This window comes from Trichosurus vulpecula, chromosome 2, assembly GCF_011100635.1.
Source record: "Trichosurus vulpecula isolate mTriVul1 chromosome 2, mTriVul1.pri, whole genome shotgun sequence".
NCBI lineage: Eukaryota > Metazoa > Chordata > Mammalia > Diprotodontia > Phalangeridae > Trichosurus > Trichosurus vulpecula.
The window spans coordinates 179,057,136-179,083,816 of NC_050574.1; the positions used below are offsets into that span (position 1 = coordinate 179,057,136).

The 26,681-nt window shown below is 39.2% G+C and overlaps 1 protein-coding gene across 3 annotated transcripts in view; it reads right to left on the bottom strand.

Annotated features, from left to right (window-relative positions):
• GJA3 (gap junction protein alpha 3) overlaps positions 1-21,754 on the bottom strand; it is a 39,554-nt gene extending 17,800 nt beyond the window's left edge. The window contains exon 1 of one of the 3 annotated variants that reach the window (XM_036746043.1): positions 21,530-21,754. The gene's annotated coding sequence lies outside the window, so the exon portion shown is untranslated. Of the gene's footprint in view, positions 1-4,078; positions 4,224-13,841; positions 13,900-21,529 lie in introns of those variants that run through there. The other 2 variants (XM_036746042.1, XM_036746044.1) reach the window with 2 other exon arrangements.
• Positions 21,755-26,681: the final 4,927 nt, after the last annotated feature.

Here is a 26,681-nt window from a genome sequence, read left to right on the forward strand (position 1 = left end):
ATCTGACACTTTTTTCAAACCTAGTATTAGCAAACCAAAATGGAAAGAATATTTGCCAAAGCAACTGCTCTCAAATGCTTAAAAAATTCTATCCAGAATCCTTCTTGATCAACCACTATATAACCTGTCAAATGCATTCTCTCTAAAATGAAATGAATTTTTTAGATTGTTACATACCACAACATATAGAAGAGAAGTCCAGAGATAATGGGACAAAATACCATAATGTATTTGTCAAGAAGAGGCATCATGGCATAATAGATGAAGATCTGACCTTGGAGCCTCTGGTACATACTGACTGTGTGACCCTCTCAATGCTTTAGCAAAGAAAACTCTCACTTGTGGAGAAGGTGCCAACAGACATTTGAAGGAGTTTCCTCATCCTAAGGTTCCATATATCAATGAAATTACAGTCTAGTCCATGTCCCAATCTGTATCCCAGTCCCAAACTTACAGAAATACTTGACCAGTATATAAGAAGCTACTAAGAGAATATGGCTGCCTTGAGAAAATCATTAAGATGAGATAATGGTACACCTTGGTTGGTCTCACTTGATGGGCTACTGTATGACCTACTCTTTATCACTAATGGAAAGGATGAGTATCACAGAATAGGTTCAGTCTTATTCAACCTACCTTGCACAGCCATGTTTGAAAATGTAGCATGGGATTATCAGAAAATGCTTCCATTCTGTGTCAAACTCTTCCAAATCAATAGGCTAGGATTATTTTATAAAGCCTTTGCAAATACTGCTCCATCAAAACCTCCCATGGCAATAATCCCAGGGCATTAAGTCAAGGAAATACAGAAACAGGGGCAGCTGAGTGGTACAGTGGATAGAGCACTGGTCTTTGAGTCAAGAGGAACTGAGTTCAAATCTAGCCTTAGACACTTACTAACTGTGCGACTCTGGGCAAGTCACTTAACTCTGACTGCCTCAAAAAAAAAAAAAAAAGAAAATACAGAAACAATTCTGGACTTTGCTTTGCAGGGGAAGAATACTAGTATACCCTGAGATTTCTCAGGCCATGTGTCAAACTATACCTGCACAACCACACACCTTGCCAATGACAAGTGGTGATTCTAATTTGAAATCTGTCAATTTTTCTACATCAAGGAAGAATTTTTTGAAGAAGGAATAAATTTAATAAAAAATGTGAGACTATTCTTTGGGAAGGCAGCAAAAAGTATGGAACTAACAAAGAATCAAAATTTAGACTAAAATTAAGATATGTAAAGGGGTACTGTTATCTATATTCCTGTTGTTTTTGTTTGTTATTCAGTCATTTCAGTCTTGTCTGACTCTTCATGACTCCATTTGGGGTTTTCTTGGCAAAGGACTGGGGAGGTTTGCCATTGCCTTCTCTATCTTATTTTACAGATGAGGAAACTGAAGCAAACAGGGTTAAGTGACTTGCCCAAGGTCAAACTTCTAGTGAGTGCCTGAAGCCAGACTTGAACTCAAGAAGATGAGTCTTCTTGACTCCAGGCGTGGCACTCCGTCCACTGTACCACCCAGCTGCCCAATTAGTTAAAAATCTGGCATAAAATAATCACTAAGGATACTTAGGGTAAAACAGGTAACCACTGGAGATTTTTGAGAATGGAATTGACTTGGTCAAATCTGTACCTTACAAAGATTGTACTGACTTCTAGATGAAGGATGGGGTTGAAGAAGCAAGAGATTATAGCCAGAATGGAACTCAGAGGCTACTGAGGGCAATCAGTAGAGTGGATAGAGTGCTGGACCTGGACTCGGGAAGATATCTAAGTTCATATCCAGACTCAAACACCAGCTGTGTGACCCTGGGCAAGTCACTTAACCTCTGTCTCAGTATCCACAACGGTAAAACAATAGCACCTATCTCACGGGGATTTTTGTGAATATCAAATGCAGTAATATTTGTAAAAAAAAGTATTTAGCACACTGCCTGGCACCTATAGACACTATATGAACTTCTTTTCTCACTGAGTCCAACCCTTTCATTTTATAGCTGAGGACACCGAAGCACACAGAGCTTAGATAACTTTGCCAGGGTCACACAGTTAGTGTCTAAGGCGAAAATTGAACTCTGGTCTCCCTGACTCCAAGTCCAGTGCCCTATTGTCTAAATACTTACTGACTTGTTGACTGTCCTTGGAACGAAGGATGCAAAAATAAAATCACAGTTTTTGCCTGTGACCTATTTATAATTCACTGGAAAGGACATGATGTAAAGAAAAATAAAAATGATATAAAGTATAGATCAAGAAAAAAATGGTGTAGAAAAATTTGAAGAGAGATGATTTTCTACTGAGGAGAGGAGAGAAGAATTGATGTGGTAAAACCTAAATGGGGAAACCTGCAGCACTTTAACTAGCAGTCTTGGCCATGGTACAAGCAGCACAAATTGGCCCTTCAAATCTGCTTTGTAATTCACGATATGTAAAGAGAATCAGAATAAAATTAAGACAAATTCAGAGGAAGTTACTAAAGAGTCTCACAGATCAGCATGATTAATAGTACTCCATTAGTGTCCAATTTTAATAAATTATTCTAATTGTGGTACATTCTTTGGGCCTCTAAATTTCAGCGCCCTGGGGAAAAGCTTAAGTTGTCTTGCCCTGGTTGTAGCTTCAACAGTGTATACAACTACACAAAGGTAGAAGAGAATTCAGGACAAAATCAGAGAAATTTTTAGTATGGAAGTAATATCAACTCCACGAACATGTACTAAGTGCCTACTATTAAATATCAGGAGCTAAGGATACAAAGATGCACATGGATCTGTTTCTACAGCTCTTCTTATAGACTTTGTGGGGGAGGGACGGCAGTTCTCTCTAAAAAAGTCCATTTTCCTAATTTTTCTTCACAAAACATCTTTGATGCATCCCCTCAGTTACCGGAGACCAATCAGTGGTTGCTATGTTATCCCAGCAAGGAACATTCCCCTCAACACAGAATCAGAATGCATTTCTGTCTCCATAGGAGGTGCTCCATTCTGTCAAATCAGGAGTTCCCCTGATCTCCTGCACTATCCTAGTCAAATATTTGCTGTCCCAGCAAATCCAAGTGGAGTGCTATTGGCACGTTTGCCCATATCCCCAATTCTGGACAGTTCTCTCAAGGCCTGGGGAGGAGACTCAAACATTCCTTTCGAGTACTTCCCCTAGTGCCTTTCATTTAAAAAGAAAATGTCCACACAGCATAGTTCTTAATGGCCTCCTGAGTGCCATACAAAGGGTCACAACAAAATCCATTCAGTATAGTTCTCATATTCTTACTCCCCAGATTAACAGGCTTTTTTTGTGAGAACTCATATTTACCATAGCTAGAACTTACCCAAATACAAAATAATAAAGATTCAAACCAAGTTCTCATAGGTTACCACCATTTGCCTTAAAGTTTATGAGGGCTTCTCCTAATCCAAAATAATTAGGAAAGAGTAAAATGAAAATAACACAAAGAATTAACAATAGCAAAAGGAAATTAAGAATAGTTTTCTGCCCCAACCCCCAGCCAAATTTTCATACTTGGGGAAAAAGTCTCAATCCAGATAAGCTCCCAAAGCATGTGGGGTAACCTAGGTTTGACTGGAAAGAAACCTTTTGCCCTCAGGTGTAAACCAATCTGTCCTGCATGAAGATTTTTATTATGGGTCCTTTCAGCATACAAGGGAATGTATTTTCCCAGTGGATCTCTGTCAATACATAGCACAATCCAAATGGAGGTCCAGATGAAAACTTTTTCAGTGGATCCTTGAAAATGCATAGGGACCCCAAATGTCCGGTAGATCAATGTAAGACATTGGGCATTAAAATGGAGGTAAAGATCACTCCACATTAGGACAAATTTGCTAGCTCAAAAAGAATTAACCTAACTTGAGAGTCCCCAGGATGTGTGAAGCTCCCTAAAAAGAATCTAAATTCTCTGGGTCAACTAAAAATCAACTCAACATTCTGGCAGAGTCCCCATGATATGTACTGTGACCCAGGGGGCAGGAAAGAATTCCACAATTCTTATTGACTATTTAAAGGGTGAGGTTCATTCACAAAGTCCACCCTCCCTGATTCTGAGTCTTTCTAATTATCAATTACCTTTAAAGGAAGTCCTCAGTCACAGGGGATCAATCAGGAGTTACTTCATCTCAGTAAAGCACATGTCCCTCAGTAAGAAGCAAGAGTGCCTCTGATCATCTTTTCTACAGCAAAAATGAGCCAGTCCTTGTCTTTGAGCAGCTTGAATTCTATTTAAACAACATGTATAAATACAAGAAAATACAAAATGTATGCGAAGTATACACAACGTAATTTTTGTGGGGGAGGGGAGGAGAAAACAGCAGCTGGAAAGGAGATCCCTGTAAAAGGAACTACTTGTCTGGAACCTTGAAAGAAGCTAGGGATTTTAAGAAGTGGAGGTGAGAATTATAGGCACAAGGGATACTGTGCAAAGTCACAGAGATGGAATGTCTCCTATGAGGAACAGCAAGGAAGCCAGTTTGGTTGGATCAGAAAGTATGGAAAAGAGGGGCAAAGTGTAAGTCTGTTAGGTGTGACCTGGATGGGTCTATGATTTAAGAATATCAATTTGGCAACTCTGTAGAAGATGGATTAGAAAGAAAAAGTACTGAAGGCAATTAGGGAACTAACACTATAGTTCAGGAGGGAGGCTATGAGGGCCTGAATTAGGTTAGAAGGTGAGATAAAAAAAAAAAAAAGATCCTTAACCAGTCTGGAAGATCAGACTGAAGACCAGGAGACTTCATTTACAAGATAATAAAGAAGTGGATTATCAGGGAGGGGACATTTTGGGGAGTTGCAGTAAATTAGGGATGTGGTAAGAACAAAAAAAAAAGATTTCAAGATCCAAGTAAAGGATTTTGGATCTACGTTAGTGCCTTGCACATTGTAGGCATTCAATGAATAATTTTTATTTGACAAATAAAATTTTTGTTGATCAGTCATTTCAGTTGTCTGACTCTTCATGACTCCATTTGGGGTTTTCTTGGCAAAGACATTGAAGTGGTTTGCCATTTCCTTCTCCAGCTCATTTTATAGATGAGGAACTGAGGCAAACAAGGTTAAGTGACTTGCCCAGGGTCACACAGCTAGTAAGGGTCTGAGGCTGGATTTGAACTCAAGAAATGAGTCTTTCTGACTTCAGGCCTGTCCTTTTATCCACCACAATACCTAGTTGCCCTTGAAATAAGATTTAATGCTTCATAAATGTTTTTAAAATTAAATGACCAAATAGTTAGAAATTGAGTCCTTCACTGCTCTTTCCTTCTTTAAGGGTATGGGTTAGGGATGTGCTTGGGTACTTGAGAAACAGGGATGATTATGGCGCAAAAGAATGGAGAAAATAAGGAATCAAGATCAGGTATAATTTGTATTCAACCTACCCCCAGATATTATACCTGCATCTAATCAGGAATCCATTAAAAGCAAAATTATTTTTGAGCATATTCAAACAACATCCTGTCTCCTTGGCTAGATCATTTGAACCTCTGAAGGTCACGAGCCATAACCCTCAACACACCTGAATTTTTGGGAGGGCCCCTTATCTACCATATCTACCTTATCTACCTTATCTACTGGTTAGCCTATATTGTATTTAATTAAGCCATTACTGCCTCCAATTGGCTGGCTCCACATATGTCTTGTTCCCCCTTCTTCCTTTCTAGAAGAGCCTACTTCCAGTTCTATCTTGAGCTTTTTAAAAATTTTGAACTTAATCAGTTTTCTAATCATATTAGGTGCTGGGAGCTTTTTGTTTATGTGGTCTTCTTGAATCATATATTGGTCATTTTAGGGCTTTACCAAGGGTATACTGGAGCCAGCTCCTACCAGCTTGAAAGAGCCCAATGTTAAATTTTCAGTGTGAGCATTTACCCTCAGAAATCATCAAACTGATACAAGTCAAGGCTTGGTTTATTTTATGTTGATTATCTAGACTTAAGAAAGTGATGAAGAAAATATTAATAATGCAGATTATACTTAAAAGTATGTCTTGCATACATTTTTTGGGGGGGAGGCCAGACACTTGTTAAACATTTATTCACCAGCACAACACTGGCTTCAACACATCTTTCCCATTACCTAACACTCACTTACAGTGACTTGAATATATCTACAAATCCATGGAGAGATGCACAAATTACCTTGAGGTAAAAAGGCTAGGATCAGTCATGACTACAACATCCTTCTTTCCTTTGCTAAATTTTTTTCTTTGGTGTTTTTTTTTTTAACCATTTATTAGAAAACTCTTTGGTGGGGAACATGTCTTACCAGTGGAGTTGTATTCTTTTCCTCTTTCCTCTGTGCTCTTTGTTTTTTTTAAATTGTCATTTATTTATTTAATTTTTAATTTATGGAATAAGACAAATATTTCGATAACACAGCATAATGAAAAAGATGACCACACATGAAACTGCAAATCTAATATGTACAACTTGCTACTCCTTTTAAGTATATAATAAAGTTATCATGTAAATTTCTTTTTTTCCCTTCCCTCCTCCAGAGAGGGCTACCATTAGATACAAATATGTATATGTATGTATATATATATATATATATATATATATGTGTGTGTGTGTGCGTGTGTGTCTGTATTATGTACGTGCACATGTAAAATCATTCTATACATACTTCCATTTATCAGTTCATTCTCTCGATGCGGATAGCATCTTCCTTCATATGTCTTTTGTAATTAATTGGGGTATTTATAATAGTCAAAATGACTTATTTGCTCAAAGTCATTCTTAAAACAATATTGTTGTTACTGTATACAAATGTTCTCTTGGTTCTGCTCATTTCACTCTTCATTATTTCATGCAAGTCTATCCATGTTTTTCTAAGATCACCAAGCTTGCTCATTGTAAAAGAGATGTAGCCTAGCACTTGCTCTTCTAGTCTAGATTGTCTTTAATTTTTGCAGCTTTCTTCAAAATGGGGAAGAGCTCACATTTAATAATTTGTCAAAATGGAAGATTAAAATGGAAATTTCCCTATACTGCTATTTGCTTCTACTGGTCCTACTTCCCTATACTACTACCGCTTGTAAAAACAGTGGAATGCAAGTCTTTCTTAGACACATTTCAAGGGAATTTAGTAACTCAAGTACCAAAGAATCTTATTATAAAGCAACCCCAGGGAATGGACCTGAATTAGAGTTAGCATATATTGAACCTTATTGTTGACATACAAAAACTTCCAACATGAAAGGTGCCTTTCCCTGCTTGTTATACCACCTTCACAAATATTTAAATCAATTTTCCTTTTCTCCTTTCTGAATCAGATCCTATAGTGAAATATTTACTGAACCATGAAGCAAAAGTAGTTTGAGGTTAGTTTCTTATTCAGCCAAGACGTCTAGATTTTGGAGAATACAAATACTGCGTCTAACTAGTAAGCAAACATTTTCATGAAGCCAATGAAAAAAAAACCTTAAATACTCATTTATTTCTTTGAAGAAAACACAAAATTCAACAGAATGGAATAGTCTGAATCTTTCAGACATGCAAGAGATTAACTATGTTAAAATGTATTTTTCTACATACCACTCAAATACTAAAAATGAATTTAAGTAAAAATGGAATATAGTTGCTAAATGCTTATTTAAATAAATCCTACTGCAATTTCTTGTATTTTCTTGGTAATTTCCTTAGTTTTGTCATCTCTCAAATGAGGATGATAAACACTCTGGTGGCAAGGATTAAAATAAAAAAAAAAGAGTAGTTAGCAGGAACGGTATGTATAGTAAAACTGTCAATTAACCAAAATTTCAACTCACAAATGGCTGAATTTTTTGTTTTTGTTTTTCCAGTTTTCTACTTCTATGAAAAAGAGACCAATTGCAAAAAAAGCAAGCTGATAGCAAGTTCTGTTTTAATAAGATAATTTCTATGAAAACTAAACTGCATATTCAGTATAATCCAATGACATTTAAGTCTACATCCATAATACTGAAAATCGAAGTTGATTTTCTAAGTGATAACCCTGAGACCCAGAAAAATTCTGACTCATGGAAAAAGTGTGTGTGTGTGTGTGTGTGTGTGTGTGTGTGTGTAACTCAGGCAGGAAAATGTACCTATACATTCCAGGAATATTTCTAATACAAAAAGATTTTGTGTTTTGTAATATTTCTTTCTATGCATTAATGGATCTGTGTTCACATCAATATGGGTTAATTAACTAACTTTTAGCTAACACTTATACAGCTCTTGCTGTGTGCCTGGCACTGTGCTAAGAGCTGTACAATTGTTATTTCATTTGCTCCTCATAACAACTCTGGGATGAAGGTGCTATAATTAAACCTCATTTTTACAGATAAGGAAACTAAGGTTTAATTACTTGCCCGTGGTCATACAAGTAGTAAGTGTCCGAGGCCAGATTTGAAATCCAGACTTCCAGGTCTAGGTCCAGCACTCTAACCACTGTCCCAACAGTGCTTTCTCTTCCTGTGAGACCCTTGATTCATGTTCTCCCATCAGCCTTCCATAGGGGATGCACCCAACAATCCAGAGACCTTCCTCTAGATTTCTTCATATTCCACATTTGCCACAGGAGCACATGACTCTCCATCCCTCACTGTCTAGCCTTCTCTCTTCCTACAAGATTCCTTTCCCCTCTCTTTTTTCCTACTACACACCTCTCTGATGATATTCTTGGGAAAACCTCATCCCCCATTCCCTTTAATTAAAGTTTTAGCAAATGCTTTACAAATGCTAATATTCATAGCAAATTATTATATCCATAACTTTCCAGGATAAGTTCTCAAAGAAAAATGTTAACGAGAAACAAAACTCACTTATTGCTATGACATTATCACTTTTCTCAGGGTTCTAAAAAAGATTAAAATGCTTTCCACTCCAGTTTGTATAAGAAAAAAATCAACTTATCTATGAATCTCAGAAATATCCTAGGGAACATCATGTGGAAGTTAATAAGGAGATAATTAAGCAGCTAGGTGGCACAGTGGATAGAGTGCCAGGCTTGGCGTCAGGAAGACCCGAGTTCAAATCTAGCCTCAAACATTTACTAGTTGCATGACCCTGGGCAAGTCATTTAACCCTGTTTGCCTCAGTTTCCTCATCTGTAAAATGAGCTGGAGAAGGAAATGGCAAACCAGTCCAGTATCTCTGCCAAGAAAACCTCCACTGATGTCATGAAGAGTTGGACATGACTGAGGTGACTGAACATCAAGCTTATGCCATGCCTGGGTTTCATTTTCTGTAGTCCTCCCAGTAGGCATGTACACAATTGGACATCCTCTCTGAGAAAGAGCAGGTCCTAGGTTATTTGAAATGCTAGGCCCCATGGTGGAGTTCAAAGCAGTACTGGACATAGAAAAGCCCTACTTTAATGCCTGCAATGCAAGTGAGACTCAAAGAAAATATTTCAACTGTAATGAAAAGCAAACTAGTTGGCAGTTCTTCCCGGGAATAAAAGATCACAGAATCATTAATTTTAAAGCTATAAGGGACCTTAGCTGTCAACTAATCCAATCCTCTCATCTTACAGATAAGGAAATCAAGGTTTGGGGAAGTTAAGTGACTTGCCCAAGGTCATTCAGGTATTAAGTGAGAACAGGGATTCAAATTCAGGTCCACTGATTAGAGCTCCTGTGTTCTTTCCAATGTATTATACTATTTCCCACTGACAGACGGCAGTAGGTGTTAGAGACAGATGCTTCATCATCTCTTTTTATTCCTAAAATGGTCCTCATGCCCCGTTTGTTCCTTTCCTATTTCTTCTGGCTTTCATTCACTCCTTCCTGTCCCCTCAAGTCTCCATCCTAATTACCTTTTTTACATTCCCTTCTATTCCTATTACCTCCTCCTTCCTCTTCTGTGATTCATCCCTTTGCTTTTATAGCATGTGTTTTAATCCTTCCTTTCCTACTCACAGCAAACTTTTTGCAATGAACCCTCTCTTTTGCTTTCTGGAAAGCCTTTACCATCTTAGAGAGGAGTCAATCTTCCTCATGTAGGCTCCCAAACACTATAGGTCCTAGTTGGATGGTAGTTAAACCTTCCTGCCTCCACAAAAAGATGAAGAATAAATCCTTAGAATACTAGGTCATTAGATTTCACTTTCTGGGTCTAGGATGAAGAAAGACTCCTCCTTCCCTGGTCCTATCATTATTATGGTTTAGCATTCCCTGGCCTCCTGCTGGCCAATGAGGTAAGAATCTATGCAAACCACAGTGCTTTGTGCCTTATAAGATCAGAGCTGCTCTATTACCTTCAGGTCTGGCCAGCTTGTTCTAACTCTTATGTTTTATAGTCTCACAATGACTTAATTTGGAGCTTCAGGCAATGTTGAAAGAAAGCTGAGGAAGCAAGATAATTGCTATGTCACTGAGGTTAAATAATAAAAAGTAGGATGGTTATCAACAGGCCTAGTTTTTTTAGCCTTAAAGATGGTGGGTGAGCTTCTGGTCTGTCTGAAAAGAAATAGGTTGGCATTCTACTTGTGAGATAGATCAGCAGATTTACATCATTCTAAATTGGATGAGTCTTGCCTGCCCCAATACAAGCTTTAGTCTCACTGTGAATGTTAACCATAGGGAGCCAATTCTTTCTTCCACAGCTTACAAGAAGGAAAGAATAAATGATCTGTCCTAAAGGTACTCTGTGCTCTGGTTATACGAAGCAGAGGAAGGTCACCTTCTCTGATGTCATGTCACGTATGCAGAAGAGGAACTAGTGTAGAGACAGAGGTAGTTGGAAAGCCCACCTTCAGAAGGTTCACTCAGGTCCCTCAGTACAATTTTGGCCATGTACCTTCTTCTGGCCTTGCGCTCCTGGGGTTATGCAGAGGAACAGAAAAATGAGGAAGAATCTTATTCCATTTACTGGATACGCAAGAGGGAATCGGCTGGTTTTGTAGCATAACTTGGCTAACTACAGCTTCTTTTCTAAAATACTGTCATTAAAAATTAGTGCCTCCATGGATCACTGTTTTCTGGCCAGTAATAACTTTAACACAAGCTGGTTAATAGATACTTTCTTGTACTAATTAAAATGTTTGCAGGTAGGAGATCTTCCTATCATTATGGCACTATGGTTGAGAGTGGAGAAGGAGGGAGTGAACAAGCATTTATTAAGTACCTACTATGTGCCAGGCAGTGTGCTAAATACCTTACAAATATTATCTTATTTGATACAACCACTCCAGGAAGTGGCACTATTATTATCTCCATTTTTAGAGTTTCAGAAACTGAGGCAAAGATTAAGTGACTCATCCATGGTCACAAAATGATTAAGTGTCTGAGACCACATTGGAGAAAAAAATGTGTTTTGTATCATTCACTGGCTCTGCCTACTCAGGAGAAGAAGAAGATTTGGTAAATTCAAGTCTGGAGTAGGACTCAAAAATTTTAGTCCTTATTTGCTTTTATTTCCCTTATATGGAAATATCTTGGGAAGATCAGTTGCTTGTCTATTTCAGTTCTTCATATATAAACTGGAGAAGGTGTATCAAGAGGATTTCTAAATGGACACAAGTCTTACAGAACAATGAGGAGTGGACAGAGTATTGGACTTGGGCCTAGGTTCAGATCTTAACTCACACATTCACTAGTTGTGTGTTCTTGGGGAAGTCAATTAGCTTTTCTGGGACTCAGTTTCCTTATTTATAAAATGAGGTGATTGGACTAAATGACCTCTAAGGTCCCTTCCAAGCTCTAAATTTATGTTCCTATGTACTTGGAATAGGATATCAATGAAAAAAAAGCAATGCTGCATTCAAGTATCCTCAATATTAGGGTAAAGCAATATTCCTTTGCCCCCCCCCACCCTTTGTCTGCCTGCTCATAGTCACCACTTAAATATAAGGGGGACAGGTACCTATGGTGGTAGAAACGCTGGGCAGAGGTCAGTAGTGCCCTCCTTCCAGGTCTTTTTTGCTGGGAAACATGGTGGGAAATAAAAGGACAAAGAGAAAGGGATACAACTGTTTATTTCTAGCCTTAGAGAGAGACTCAGCTTTTTTTTTTTGAGGGGAGAGGCAGGGCAATTGGGGTTAAGTGACTTGCCCCAAAGTCATACAGCTAGTAAGTTTGTCAAGTGACTGAGGCTGGATTTGAACTCAGGTCTTCCTGACTCCAGGGTTGGTGCTCTACTCACTGCTCCACCTAGCTGCCCCTAGACTCAGCTTTTGATCATGTATATTTGGGGGGATAGGGAGCGAAGGGGAAGTTAATGCTGCCCACCCTGGAATCAGCCTCATAGACTGAAAAGTAAGATGAAAGACAGGCTTTAAATACTCGTCTAAGATCATTTATGAGTCAAGGTTATACAGTAGAAATGGAAAAAAACTTAAATCCCAAAGAACAACGTGGAAGTGAAAATGTGCCTTTGACCTTTGCGATGATTTAGTGTCTTCTACCACTTACTTTCTGTCCTTTGAGGATAGAATATATAATTTACTAGATGTTACCTACTTATCTGGCCATACTGACAAAGAGGACATATAACAATTCAATTTAATTCAATGAACATGTTAGGCATCCCAATTTCCAGGGAGAGAGAATTGATTTAAAGGATACTATACTAGGCACTGAGGGAGATATTCAGATATTAAATCCAACTTCTTTCACATTTGGAAATTAAATGCAGTCTAGATTAGGTAGCAAAACCATTACCTCACTCTTACAAGAGACTCAGGGGAAGGAGGAGAAGGAGAAGGAATACAGCTCCACTGGCAAAGTATGTTCCTCACCAGAGATTTGTCTCATAAATGGTAAAAATCCAAAATGTATGTGAAAAATATTCCACTAGGTACCAATGGATACACAAAGATACTAATATAGTCTAATAAGAGATATATGTCAAATCCACCTAAATACTATACAAAGTAGAATACGATTAAGTTAAATCTATTTATTAGGTGTCTGCTATATACAAGGTATTGTGTTAGATGCTAGAGATGCAAAGATAAAAATCCCTGACCAGGAAAGGATTTGCTTAGGAAATGGCACCTGAGTTGAGCCTTGACAGACAGCTTTCAGGAGTCTAAGAGGTGGGGGTGAAGGGAGAGTACATTCCAGTCATGGGGGCAGCCTATGCAAAAGTACAGTGATGGGAGATGAGCTGCCAAAATTACAAGCATATATACAGGCTGAGAGTTATGGCCTCCTGGGACTTGTTGAATCCAGGCTGGAGAAAACTCTCTGGAGGATAAGCATACTTAGACCAAGGTAACCTCTAACCAAGCTCCCCTCACATGAGATTTTTGGTGTTAAATTCTCATTTAAGTGACAACCCCTTGCCCCAAAAGGGATGGAGTTCTTTTTCTCTAATATCAGTTCAGACCTGTGTGGAGCAAACTCCTAGGCACTGGACTGGTAGATGCCCTGGAGCCAAGGGAACCATTCCAAGCAGCTGAAACAGCTTATGGCCATCTTGAGACAGCTCATCCCTCTCCATCCTCATATATCACGAGGCATACTCCTCTGGATGTCTTCCTTAAGCCCCAGAAAACTCTTTATCCTAGAAGATCACTCCAGCACCATCTCATCAGTACCCTCTGCCCCTGAGGTGGCCTCTCCCTCTAATTGGAGGAAGGAACTTCCCAGGCCAGCCATCTCTTCATTTCCCACTTAATTGCACTCCCATGGACTTCTCCATCATTCCTTTGCTCTATGTAACCCCTCTTTCAACTCCCCCTTCAACTTCCTCTATGGATTGTCTTCCCCACTAGAGTGTAAGTTCCTTGAGGGCAAAGACTTTCTTTTTTGCTTGTATTTATATTCCTAAGTGTCTGGCACAGACTTAAGTACTTAGTAAATGTTTGTTAACCGACTGACTTACTATTTCTGTGCATATTTTCATAAAGCCTATGCAAGCAAACCAACCTTGAGTATACTTCATTTGTCAGTCCTTGAGAATCTTGAAGCCAGCAGTTCCTATCAAAATGGCCAAGTTGAGTGTACAGCAATCAGAGTGGTTAAGCTGGAACAGAAAATGCAAGAAGGGGAAGAAATAAGTGTGGAAAATTAGGCTGGAACCAGACTCGGGGAGGCGGGGGGGTAAGGGGAGGTTTAAATGCTAAAATGAGGAATTTATACTTTATCCAAGAGGCAACAACAGAGAGCCACAGAAGATTTATGAATGGGGCAGTGTCATGGTCAGACCTGTGCCTTGGAAACATTATTTTGACAGTTGTGAGGAGGATGGGTCGGAAAGAAGAAAGGCAGAGGCAGGGAGATCAATTATAAGAGATTTCAATAGTCCAGCATAAGAGCTGATGAAGATGTGAATCAGGGTTGTAGACAGTGAATAGAGAGAAGAGGATGTAAATAAGAAGGATGTTGTAGAAGCAGAATCGTTGAGACTTTGCAACTGATTGGATAGGAGGGATAAGGGAAAAGAGAGCCATGTACCACTCTGAGGCTGCTAACCTAGGTCACTGAAAGTATAGTGGTGGCCTCATAAGAAATAGCGAGGTTTGGAGGAAGATAATCTTGGGGGAGGGTGTGCATGGAAAATGAGATCCATTTTTGACCTGTTGCATTTGAGATGGTAAAAGGGCAAGCATTTGGAAATATCCAGAAGTTGGCTGACGATGTGGGGCTGGAGTTCATTATAGAGATTAGAGAGGTAGGCTTAGGAGTCACTTACAAAGAAATGGTAGTTGAACACACGAGAGCAGATGAGATCACCAAGAGAGCAACTTTAGAGAGAGAGAAGATGCCTCTGGACAGTTTTAGGGACCGCCCATACTTAGAAGGCTGGAGATAGATGATAATCCAGTAAAGAAGACTGAGAAGGAGCAGTGAGACAGGTGGCTGGAACAGTGGGACACAGCAGTGTCACATACGCCAAGGGCAGAGAGAGTATCCAGAAGGAGAGGGTGGTTAACAGTGTCAAAAGTTGTCAAGAGGTCAAGGATGGTAAGAACTGACAAAATGCTACCGGATTTAGCAGTTAAGAGATGGCTTGTAACTTTGGACAAAGCAGTTCCATTTGAGCTGTGAAGTGGAAAGTCAAATTGCAAAGGCCATCAGGAAGGGCAAGTAAGTGGGAGGCACTGAATCTAGGTGACTTTTTTTAATGTGAAAAAGAGAAGTAATATAGGAAATACTATTAACTATTAATAAATACTGACATTTTAGGATAATAATGAAATCTATGTAGTGCTTTAAAAATTACAAAATGCTTTGTATACATTTTTATTTATGCCTCCCAACAATCCTCTAAGGTAGACAGTACAACTATTACCAACCCTGTTTCACAGACCAGTAAACTGAGACTTGGAGAATTTATGTAACTTTTTCATGGTCACAGAGCTACAAAGTGTCAGGGGTGGGGTTTGAATGTAGGTCTTCTTAACTTGTACCAGTCCCTTTCAGGATGATAGCTCAGGGGATGGTAGAATCAAGAGAAGAGAGTTTCCTTAAAGGATGGGGGTAGGCTTGTTTATAGACAGCACAGAGCAAGTAAGTAAGTAATGGAAAACTGAAGATGAAAGATAAAGGAGATTATTAGAGGCACAAAATAACAGAAAAGATGGCAAGGGATAAGATAAAGTAATGGGGCTGGTCTTGGCAGGGGAAGGACCACTTTGTTCTCAGAAACTGTAACAAGGAGAAGAGAACAGGGGATGATGTAGAAGGATTTTTGGCATGGAGGAAAAAGGGAAAAAAAGACAAAGAAAAAAAGACAAAAGTCGAGAATACTGTCAGCTGAAAGAGATTAGGGGAGGCTTCACGGAGGAGGTGGCAACTTACAACGGCTCTGGGAGGAAGGGTAGTAAGCAATGAAGCACAATCAGTTTTAGATATGCTTGGGAACCAAGTGGAACTTTATGATGAAGGTGTTTTCTCGTATCGTAGCCGTTTGTGCCTCATCCAATAATATTATGCTTAACTTCAATTATTATTGTGTTTTTAAAAAACTCCCTGGGATTGTTTAAAATAATGTAGGTTTTCTAACATACTACTACAACTATTTTAAGAAACAAACACAAACTGCGAAATAGGTTATCTTCTTGCCCAGTGCACAATTATCTCAAAAAGCATATTTTCAGTGCTTTCCTGATGCTCGTTTTAAATGACTAAAACTTCAGGTCTGTACCACTTCCTTTGGGAGATGATTCAGTAAGCTAATGTTGTAGCAAGGAGGCACAGCATACTTGCCTTATTTTCTCTCTCAGACCTCATACATTTAATAGAATTGTAAATGTATTTCTTTCTCTTTTTCACCCTTTAATTATCCTTTATTAATGGATGTCAAGATTTGCTAAGGTCTCTGCCAGGAAAAAAAAATCCTTGAAAAACTTTTCCTTTAGAAAAAATATATCCCATTGCTTCTATAACTTCTAGTTTACACCCTAAGTAATTCCTTTCCCACTTTGGCGATTTGACCTTTCAGATATTTATAGATGGTTAGCATATCCCCTATGTCTTCATTTGGCCAAGCTAAATATATTTAAGACTTTTTATCTTGTTAGTTAAAAAAATACTGATTCCTAGTATTCCAATTAGATGTAACCATCATTTTCACATTTTGTTGAAATTTGAATTCTTAATTACAGTAATTACATTTTGTCAAGCAAAATAAATCAATGTTATATTAGTTTATAAATAATAGCTTTTAAGAGTGGCACTTGAGGCTGTGACAAGAGAAGTAAGATGAAGAACCAAATCTGGTCAATGTGTTTCTAGGGATATTTTTCTTCAATGTCAGAACTTTGCACTACTCACATCACCCCTTAAAAGTGCTACTACAGATTATGAATTTCCCTCCAAAACTAGCATTAAATCATATCTATAATTTGAATATTAAAGTTAAATTAAAAAATTAATAGATGTTCTAATTTGCATTCAGTTGACAAGAAAGTAATCTTGATAGGAATTAGAAACATTGTTAGAGTCATAGATCTAGAAGTGGAAGATACCTCCACGTCCATCTTGCTCAGTTCCCCCATCTTACAAATGAGAAAACTGACCTCAAAGAACTAGCCTCAAATCACCCGTTTAGGTGAAATTTGAATCCACATCCACATCCTCTGATTCAAAAGCACAGGCTCCTTTCTCTGGCTTCACTGATTTAACCTTATTCCAAAAGTTCCCTCTACCAGGAACATAAAGTATTAACACCCTAATCAGTGAAATAATTCTTCCTAGCAGTTCAGCAAATTATTACCTAAAGGTAAAACTTTCTAGAGAACTATAGTTAGTGGGACTATATTAAAAGCTCTAAGTGGGTCGTTAGAAGTTTTGTTTATCTAAATACTTCCTTTTAGATATTAAAAAATATACTATATTCCCCTTGATTGGTTTCAAAACAAATGTTCAAATTTTTGATAACCAAACAGAAGATAGTTTTATTATTGACCTTAACTTAACATAGAGCCTGCTGTTGAGTTGTTTCAGTTGTGTCTGACTCTTTGTGACCCCATTTGGGGTTTTCTTGGCAGAGATACTGGAGTGGTTTGACATTTCCTTTTCTAGCTCATTTTATAGATGAGGAAATTGGGGCAAACAGGGTTAAGTGACTTGCCCAGGGTCACACAGCTAAGTAAGTATCCGAGGCTGAATTTGATCTCATGAAGATGAGTCTGATTCCAAGCCCAGTGCTCAATCCACTGCACCACCTAGCTGCCTCCAAAAATAGAGCCTAGCAGGGCTTTATTTTGTGAAGGGATGAAACAATGATGAATGAATTAGAGAACTATAAAAATGCCACCCAGCAGATAATAAACTAAGTAGACTTCCATAAAAGCTGAAGCAGAAATGAGATTTATTCCCTGAATAGACAGGGAGCAAATCATATGGTCTGAAAATGTGATTGAAACATCCTTCTTGTAAAATGTCCTGGCCAAATAAAAGGCACACTTGCCTTTTAATTCAGAAGCTACATTAAATGTTTTCAAGGAATTTCATTCAATGTACACTAGGGAAAAAAAAGATGTGATGTGGATTAGTGGGAAAGCTGCAGTTGAGGTACATTATTCAGGCTATGGCAATTTGAGAAAGTGAAGATTGTCGCCTTGTGTAGGAAATATTTTCAATGTTAGAAGAAACACAGAGGTTTATACTAACCTCTTTAGAGGCTTAGATACAGAATATTTTAGGTACAAATTTTGTTAATTGTTGCTTCAGATCAGTATGTGCCAAGAGAGAAAACATTAAGCTTCAGTAAATGGTCAGCACTGGTATGCCTGAGAAGAAAATTCTGATTTGTACATAATATAAATTATATACAAAGACTTCCTTTGGAAGATTCCTAGGTTCAGATTTTTGCTCTTTAGATCATGATAGCAATCTCTCTCTCTCTCTCTCTCTCTCTCTCTCTCTCTCTCTCACACACACACACACACACAAAATCTCTGAAACTTTTACAACCCAAATATTACCAAAAAAAGTGTCAACCAAAAAAATAATATTTCTCTCATAATAGCCCAAAACAGTGGTTCTTGACATGTGTGGGGGATGGAAGTGGGGTGATGGGCCCCTTTGGCAGTCTGATGATACCTATAGATCCTTTCTCAGAATAATATTTTTAAATGTATGAAATAGGTGCATAATGGAGACAGAAGACCTAAATTCAAATCTGGCTTCACTTTCTAGCTGGGTGACTCTAAGCAAGTCACTTAATAATCTCAGCCTTAGTTTCCTCATCTGATGGAGAGAATAATCTTACCTCACAGGGTTGTGAAGATCAAATGAGATATTTGTAAAGTGCTTTGTAAGCTTTAATGTGCAATGTAAATGTTAGCTATTATTATTAAAATACATAGGATTAAAAGGGAACCAATTATATTGAAATAAAGACATAGTATTTTTCTCTTCCAAGTTTAGAGACCTCCTGAAATCTACCCTCGATCTAAAATCTATGTAATCTTCCGCAGCATAAATAGAATGAAGCACTTTAGTTATTTGGAACTTCATAAACAGACAAAAAAGATGTAGGTAATCAGAATCAGGATGTTTAGCAACATTTGAAGTGTGGTGATTTTCTCCATTTCTTTGGATTATGATTAAGAAAATGGTAGGTGCAAAATTATAGAAATTGTTGCCATTTCCTCTCGTATGCTTTTGAAGATGCAGAAAAAGTGATATATACGTAGGTCCTCAACTAGGATGAATAAGGAATCTCCTGAAGTGGTTGCATGTATTCGAATTCACATTATTTGAAGTTATAATTATATAAAATATAATAACTGGCTCAAGCCCAATGGAAATAGGCAGTGTGAATTCAAATAATGCGACCATTTCAGAAGGATTCATCATCTACCCTAATGGGGACCTAACTGTAGTACTAGGTATTGAAGATTTTTTTTTTCACAACTTCAAGAATAAGTCCAAAACTTCATCTTCATAATGTGTCCTTTTCCCATCTAAACACACATAGAGTACTAAAGTGATAAAAAATGCCAAAATCATAAAACTACACACACTCTCTGTTTATTCTACTGATTTACATTCAGAAAAGATGGCAGTTTTAAAGCAAGCTGAATTCTGCTCCATGTCTTTAACATCCTGGGAGACATAGAAGTTTCCACAAAATTTTGTACCTCTGCTTTGTTTGAATCCATGAGCCCATTCTAGGAACTTTAGGAGATTGTGTAACAGGTAACTGGTTATGATGCTTATGCCTATTGGTGGAGGACACTATGAAAAACATTTACAGACAGTATTTAAGTATTATATTTGTCCTTTGAGTTCAAGCAATGGGCATATCTAAGAAATATAATATGGTTTAAATTTTCAACATGCACACAGCTATGAAGCTACATATGTGTGTATTATACATTCAATTTGATTCATTATTACAATTCAATTCAAACAAACCTTTATGGAACACCTGTTACAGGCAAGATGCTGTACAAACTGTTATAGGAATTAGTTATTTAAGAAAATGAACAGGTACTACTATTCAACATAAAATTAATTTCCCACAGTGATAAAATGGTTTTGTCAGTCACTCTACATTCCAAGATCATGTACCCTTCCTAGATACTTATCTCAATAAGAACCAAACTGCTGGACTGAGGAAAAAGTGACAAATTGGCTGATGTTTACTCAAAAGACACTGACAATACAACTAAATCTCCCTTTCTTTCTTTTATACTGTTCAGGAATCTATGTTTGTTTTGCAAATACCTTTCCTAGTATGACTGATATATTGCCACTATACTAAATCCATATGCTAGAAGGGAATTTCAATTCCAGCGTTAAAAGCTCATGTCAGCTGTTTTTGTATATATGTCAAAAAATCACAGACTGCCTACTTTGGCTATGAGTGATAAAGTCAAAACTTCACCTGTCTTTATAAAATCGTGCTCAAGAGCAAAAAAGTGGTGGAGTAGATAAGAGCATTGACCTGCAATTCAGGAAGACCTCAGTTCAAATAGGGCCTCGGACATTTTCTAGCCACGTGACCTCTGGAAAGTCACTTAACTTTTGTCTGCCTCAGTTTCTTCCTCTGTAAGATGGGGTTAATAATACCTCCCAGGATTGTTGTGAGGATGAAATAATATTTGTAAGGCACATTGCAAACCTTAAAGTTCTTTACAAATATTACCTATTACAAATGCTCACAAGCTTAGTCATGGCATTTGAGGGTTGTTAGGCCCACTAGAGTACAAAGGAATAGGAAAGCAAAACTGTATTTACAGCATTTTCATGCCCAAATGCTCTCTAAAATGAAAAAGATTTCTCTGGAATATTAATATATTAAAAGTACCGCTTTTTTTTGGATAAGCTACAGGCATCTAAACATCATAAAAACTAATAGCTCTTTAGCCATGCCATTTCTAACTAAAACTATAGCTTATGTTTTCCTTCCTTCCTTCCTTCCTTCCTTCCTTCCTTCCTTCCTTCCTTCCTTCCTTCCTTCCTTCCTTCCTTCCTTCCTTCCTTCCTTCCCTCTTTCACCCCCCACCCCCACCCCCTTACCCGGCATAATTTCTGAATAGCCCTAGTACAATCTGTCACTGAGCAATGCAAACCTAGCTACCTGCAGAGTTGAACTCTTATCACTTGTTGCTGGAAGAAAACTGCTTTTCATGAAAATATTTAAATAATCCTTGGGATCCTATTTAATTTCTGGTGCTCACTTAAAAAAAAAAAAACAACCCAACACCTTAAAGCATATCTTTCAGTCCAACTGTTCTGTAAAACAATTATTCAGTTGGGAAGAAAATTCTATGCTCAGGATTCCAAACCAGTCCCCAGAAAGTTCCTCAAGAACCCAAATCTTCCCAAAGATTTCTCCAAGGCAGTAGGAGGCCCAGGAACTAAACTGCAAACATCTTACGAGTCTCAGTTATCCCCAAGGGTCTTTATCCCAGCCAGCTGGAGCCTGTTTAGGTTGTGGAGCGGAAGCGCTTGGCATATCAAAGCGTACCTTTTGCCCGAGAGGCCCATAGCACTCTCCTCTAGATACAGTCGGCGAGCCAGACTTTCCCCCCATACAGTGGCCTCAGAGAGGGCCGAGGTCGGCCCTGCCCCTCCTGAGCTGCTCCCCCACCTCAAACCCCCAGTTCAACCCAGCCCAGCCCAGTCCGGCCCCCCTCCACTCTGCCTGCGCTTACCCAACAGCTCGGACCGCGGCAGGCCAACCTGAAGCACGCTGCCCCCTCTCCTCAGCCCAGGGGGGCTAAGGCCGCTCGGACAAGAAGCCAGGCTAAGGCGAGGCTGGAATGTTTGTTAGTTTTTTTCCTTTTAATATTTCTTTTTTTTTTCTTTAAGGAGTGTAATGCAAACTTAGCGTTCGAGCCTCAAGCCAGGAGAAGCTGGCTTCTCCTCCTCCTCGGCCATCTCTGCTATCCTAATGCGTGACCGGGCATGGCTGCCCCCACCAAGCGAGTAGCCCCGGCCGGCCAATGCCACGCCCCTGCCACTTCCAAAACTCATCACTTTGGTGGAGGCGGCCCGGGTGGGGGGAGGTCAGAGGGGCGCACGGCCTGTTTCGCTTCTTTGTGCGTTCTGCGCCTCAGCAGGGACACCTCTCTCCCTACCCTTTGGCCAATGGAGCTTTTTCTGGAAAAGCGGGGGGCTGTTCCCTACCCCCAGCCCAGGAACCGACCCCGCAGTGCCCACAGTTGGTGCGGGACCATGGGCAAACTTCTTTCTCGCAGCTCAGCTTCTCTAGAGTGTGTCCCACCAGGGGCAGAGGTGAGTGTGTGAGTGGAACACTAGCTATAGCCTCGTAATACACCCACACTTAGCCCCGGCTGGCGCCTGGCTTCCACCGTGCATTCTTGCCAGAGCCTCATCCCCCTGGCCGCCGCCCCCGCCCTAGCCCTCTCCATATCCATGTGTCCCCACATGTATTTATAACTGCACTCGGCGTCCATTTCCCTTGTGGGGTCTCTTTCGGCCCCTTTCACACGTGCGCACAGGGCTCGGTGCCCGGCTCAGCTGCCCTAGTGTGGCCGTTGGGCGCCGGGCGAGAACTCCGCATTATCCCTCCGTTTGCTTAATCTCCCTTTCTTTTTCTTCTATCTGGTCAGCACAAAACCAAGCTTCCTTGGTCACCTGTCCCGAGAACAGATCCCGGGGGCTGCTTGAGGGGGCAGAGCCCCTGCGCTCATAAGTAGCTCTCTTCAAACTTTTGGAGAGCGAGAGAAAGACATCCCCAGCGGGAAAAGCGCACGGGAACAGGGAGGAGGGGGTGGTCTGCCGCGAGGGCAGTAAAGTATCTGCCCCACCCTCATCAAGTAACCTAGGGACGCGCTCACATCCCCTGAAGGCCAAAGGTGTTGGTCCAGAAGATGTCGAAGTAGTCAGGTCCCCATTTAACCTCGCCAAACCAATCCATAAAAGCATAGTTGGCCACCGACTCTGGTTGAAGAGTTGCGCCACCCGGTGAATGCCAAGCGGAAACGCTCCCCTATAAGCCTGACCCTCGCTCGAGTTTGCTGTCCCAGGGGAAAGAGACTGTAAAGAAGCTATAAATAGCGACAGCCATGCCTGGTTCCCATCAAACACACTTAATTTAGCCGGATAGGCATATGAATTTTTTTAAACCTGTTTATTTGCATGCAAGATACATGAGAAAATGGAACACGGGGTTTGAGGTGATGTAAAATTTCTCACATGTAGATAACTAATTTCAGGTTGATCCAGGTTAGGGGAAAAAATCAGGATCAAATAAACATCAAGGGAAGTCTTGAAGGAAAAAAGAAACCTCAGAAAGCAACATGGATTTCATGTATTTGAAAGGGCAGGTGGCATTTGGGGAGGAGAGCAGTTCCAAGGTTTAATTTGGTGTGGGGGGCTAGTTAAGAGTATGAATCCAGTGGGGTTTCTCCCCTGTTTTTGTTTTTCTTTCTCCCAGCTACCCACTTTTTCTCTCCTGAAGGGAGGGAACATCCTAAAGGGTGCTCCGAACTATTTCAAAGTAGACTTTGATCACTCTTCAGGGCCAGGTTATTAAACATCCATTTCAGAATACACTTGGCATTCCCTTGTTTTTCACCGTCTCCTTTAACTAGACTTTATTCTTTTCTAATTCACCGGTATCCTGAACTCTGAAGAAGCCCCCAAAGGGTCTACTCTAAGCCCAGGCTGGTTCTTGTTCTCAGTGTTTCTTGTACACAGGTTGGTTTGAGACCTGCCTCCAGAGCTTGTAATTTTGTTTGATGATTTAATACCTACCTTTTCTTGAACAGGTCTGTCCTAGATCATAAAAATAACAATAACTGATGTGTTTATAAAATGCTTTAAGCTCTACAAAACTCTTCATATACATTATCTTGATCGATCACAATCTTTTTACAATCACAAGAAACTTTAAGAGATTATTTTACTTGTTCCAAACCACCCAACTAATTAGTGGCAGAGCTGTGATTAGAACCCAGGCCTCCTGACTCTCTGTGCTCCTGTCTACTCTCCTTCTCTCATACTATACTCTAACCTTTTCCCATGGTGTCTGGGCTGGGGTTATCAAGTGTCACCTGTCTTGCCTGAGATAATCCAGGTAAGGTTAATGTAATAGCACAGATGAGATTTGGATACTGGTCCAACTCCAAATCAATGTTCTTTCTAGTCCACCTACATCTTCAATAATACCTCAAAGAAACAATTTGGGTAAATAGTTTAAAATTAAAAAAAAATAAGTAAAAAAGAAAGATCATGTGGGCAAGAATTATTTTGTATTTTGGCATGATTGAAATACAGAAACTCTGTGATGATCCTGACAGTTCTGATGTATGAGACTTAGACAATGCAGCCAGAAGGTTCACTGCTCCCAACTGATTCTTCATATGGCTCGCCATTTTTGATAGTAATGATATTCAGAGTAGAAAGGGAAGCAGCCTGGTCAAAGGGAAAGAGTACTGAACCGTCATTAAGAAGAACTCTACTCTCTAGTCTTAACACTCCATTGACTAGCTGAATGACAAGCAGAATGAAAGCTCTTTGAGGTCATGGGCTGTAGAAAAAAATCCGAGAAAAATTTTCCATCTTGTCTTCCTTTTGGAACTTCTGCTCTTTGGGTTCTTTGCTGAAAGTTGGCCTTCTGGTGAGCAGAGCCATAATCAGGGTAGAGCAAGTGGACTTTGCCCCAGAGTAGGGACATTTAGTTTAACATATGGTCTTTTTAATTAAATATTTTATTAACACCCTTAAAAATTACAATCACTTCCCCAATAACTCCCACAGAACCTGCTCTTACAAAGTTTTTTTTAATCCCAATAAGTGATTAATAACTCTCAATGGAGAAGACAGTGTAACATAAGTACTCTTTCACTCTTTCAGCAGGTAGGAACAACCGAGACCATTACCTGATTACCAAGAATGATTAAACTAAGAAGCTACCAGATGGCTCATTGCTGACAAGGACCTTCTTGGCTAGTGACTAACTTCCCTTCCTACTTAACTTGTTTGTTTTTATCAAAAAAAACCCTCACAATTTATAAAAACAAAAAAGTGAATTTTGTGTTTTAAAGTAAATAATCTTTTGTGTTTTATGTGTGTGAGAGCTGTAGAAAAATTTTAGTTATGACATGACTGGAGAAGCCCAAAAGAAAGACATAGAATTGCTGAAGAAAAATGTCAAACCAGCACCAAAAATATGAACAGCTGGCTAATATTGAGCTGAAAATTTCACAACTGGATCATCTCAAAAGTTTTTCAACCATAGATGAAAACTTAGAACAATCTTTAGGTTTCAGCAAAACTGGTATTATGACTGAGATCAAATTATGAAATGTAAAATTCAGTACTACTCAACTCAAATTACAAAATCCTACCAGAAAGCAAGTAAAAGAAAAGGAAGTAAATCAAATTTTTAGATTATCAATATCAATCTGATATGTATCAATCACGGAAATAATTATCTTAAAATCAAAGATGACTAGGTAAGCACAAGTACGATTTCAATTTTTGTTAATTATAATAGTCCTCCCCCAAGGCCTAAAGTTGCAAACAAAGTAAGAATTTTATTGGTCACACAGGGACATGAATAAGGTAAAAATGCCAACTTCAGGGAATTCACAAAGCAAGTTGTCATACATTTTCTGCTTCTTTGTTTTTGAAAAAACTTTCTAACAATGAAATTGTTGATCATAATTGGTTCACCAACTAGATTACTGCTCTGTTTCTGTAGCATTCCCTCTGGGTGTACTTGAATCCTTAGGAAGTCTTTTCTCCCACAACTCAGGTTGAGTTGGGTCCTCATGGGTTGGCTACTCCTAGGTTTAAGGTATTCTGTGGATCTGTACTATAACTATAGGCAAGCCCCCACCTGTGTGCTTACCTTTAATAGTCAACCAGTAGACACAATTGAATAAAGCAAAGGTATTAAGATGACATTATAAGAAATGTAGTTTAAAAAATTTCCCCATAAACCTAGAGTACACTCTCCTACATTTATACAAAGAGTCCATGGGAAGAATAGACTTTAGAGTACATTAGTAGATAGAAAACTTAAGGAACCCATGTGGTCAAGGAGATACACTTCTGGCACTGCAGGGTCCTGATGTCCTTTGTAGTGTATTGTAGTGTCCTCATGCTACCTTTGAGTGTAACATCTCTGCTGGTCAGGACCCTTAGCTAAGGTTCTTCAACTCCTAATGACCAGAAAGAATTCTCTTTTCAACTCGTAGAGGCCACACTGCTGGGTAGAGCTTTTCACATCGATGGGGTATCTACATCCCTTAGTTGTGAATGTCTCTGCTTCATGATACCTGGCAAAAGGAGGTGAGGAAGAGGGCGGGAGAAAAGAGAAATCTCTTTCTTCTCCCAAAGGTATGAAGAATGATTCTTTCTTCAAGGCTGTATTCTTCTCTCATAGTCAGCTTTTTTCTTTGCTTTCAGAGGCCACATTTGTCGAAGCTGTCTTCTGTCTTGATGGAGTCCTTGGAGACTCACTTTTTGAAGGAACCCTGAGGTATGGTTGATCTTTGGTCAGCCAGTAGATAGCTAGCTGCTCTCTAATTACATGGTTTTTATTCATAGAACTTTACACCTTAAAAAGAGGCAACAAAGTAAAGAATAAAGTTATTTATATACTTCATTTAAGTCCCTCCTTTCTCTGTTCAATTGTGTCTGAGTTTGTGATCCCATTTGGGGTTTTCTTGGCAAAGATATTGAAGTGATTTGCTATTTTATACTCCAGCTCATTTTACAGATGAGGCAACTGAGGCAAACAGCATTAAGGAACTTGCCCAAGATTATACAGCTAGTAGGTGTCTGAGGCTGAATTTGAACTCAGGTCTTCGTGACTCCAGGCCCCAATCT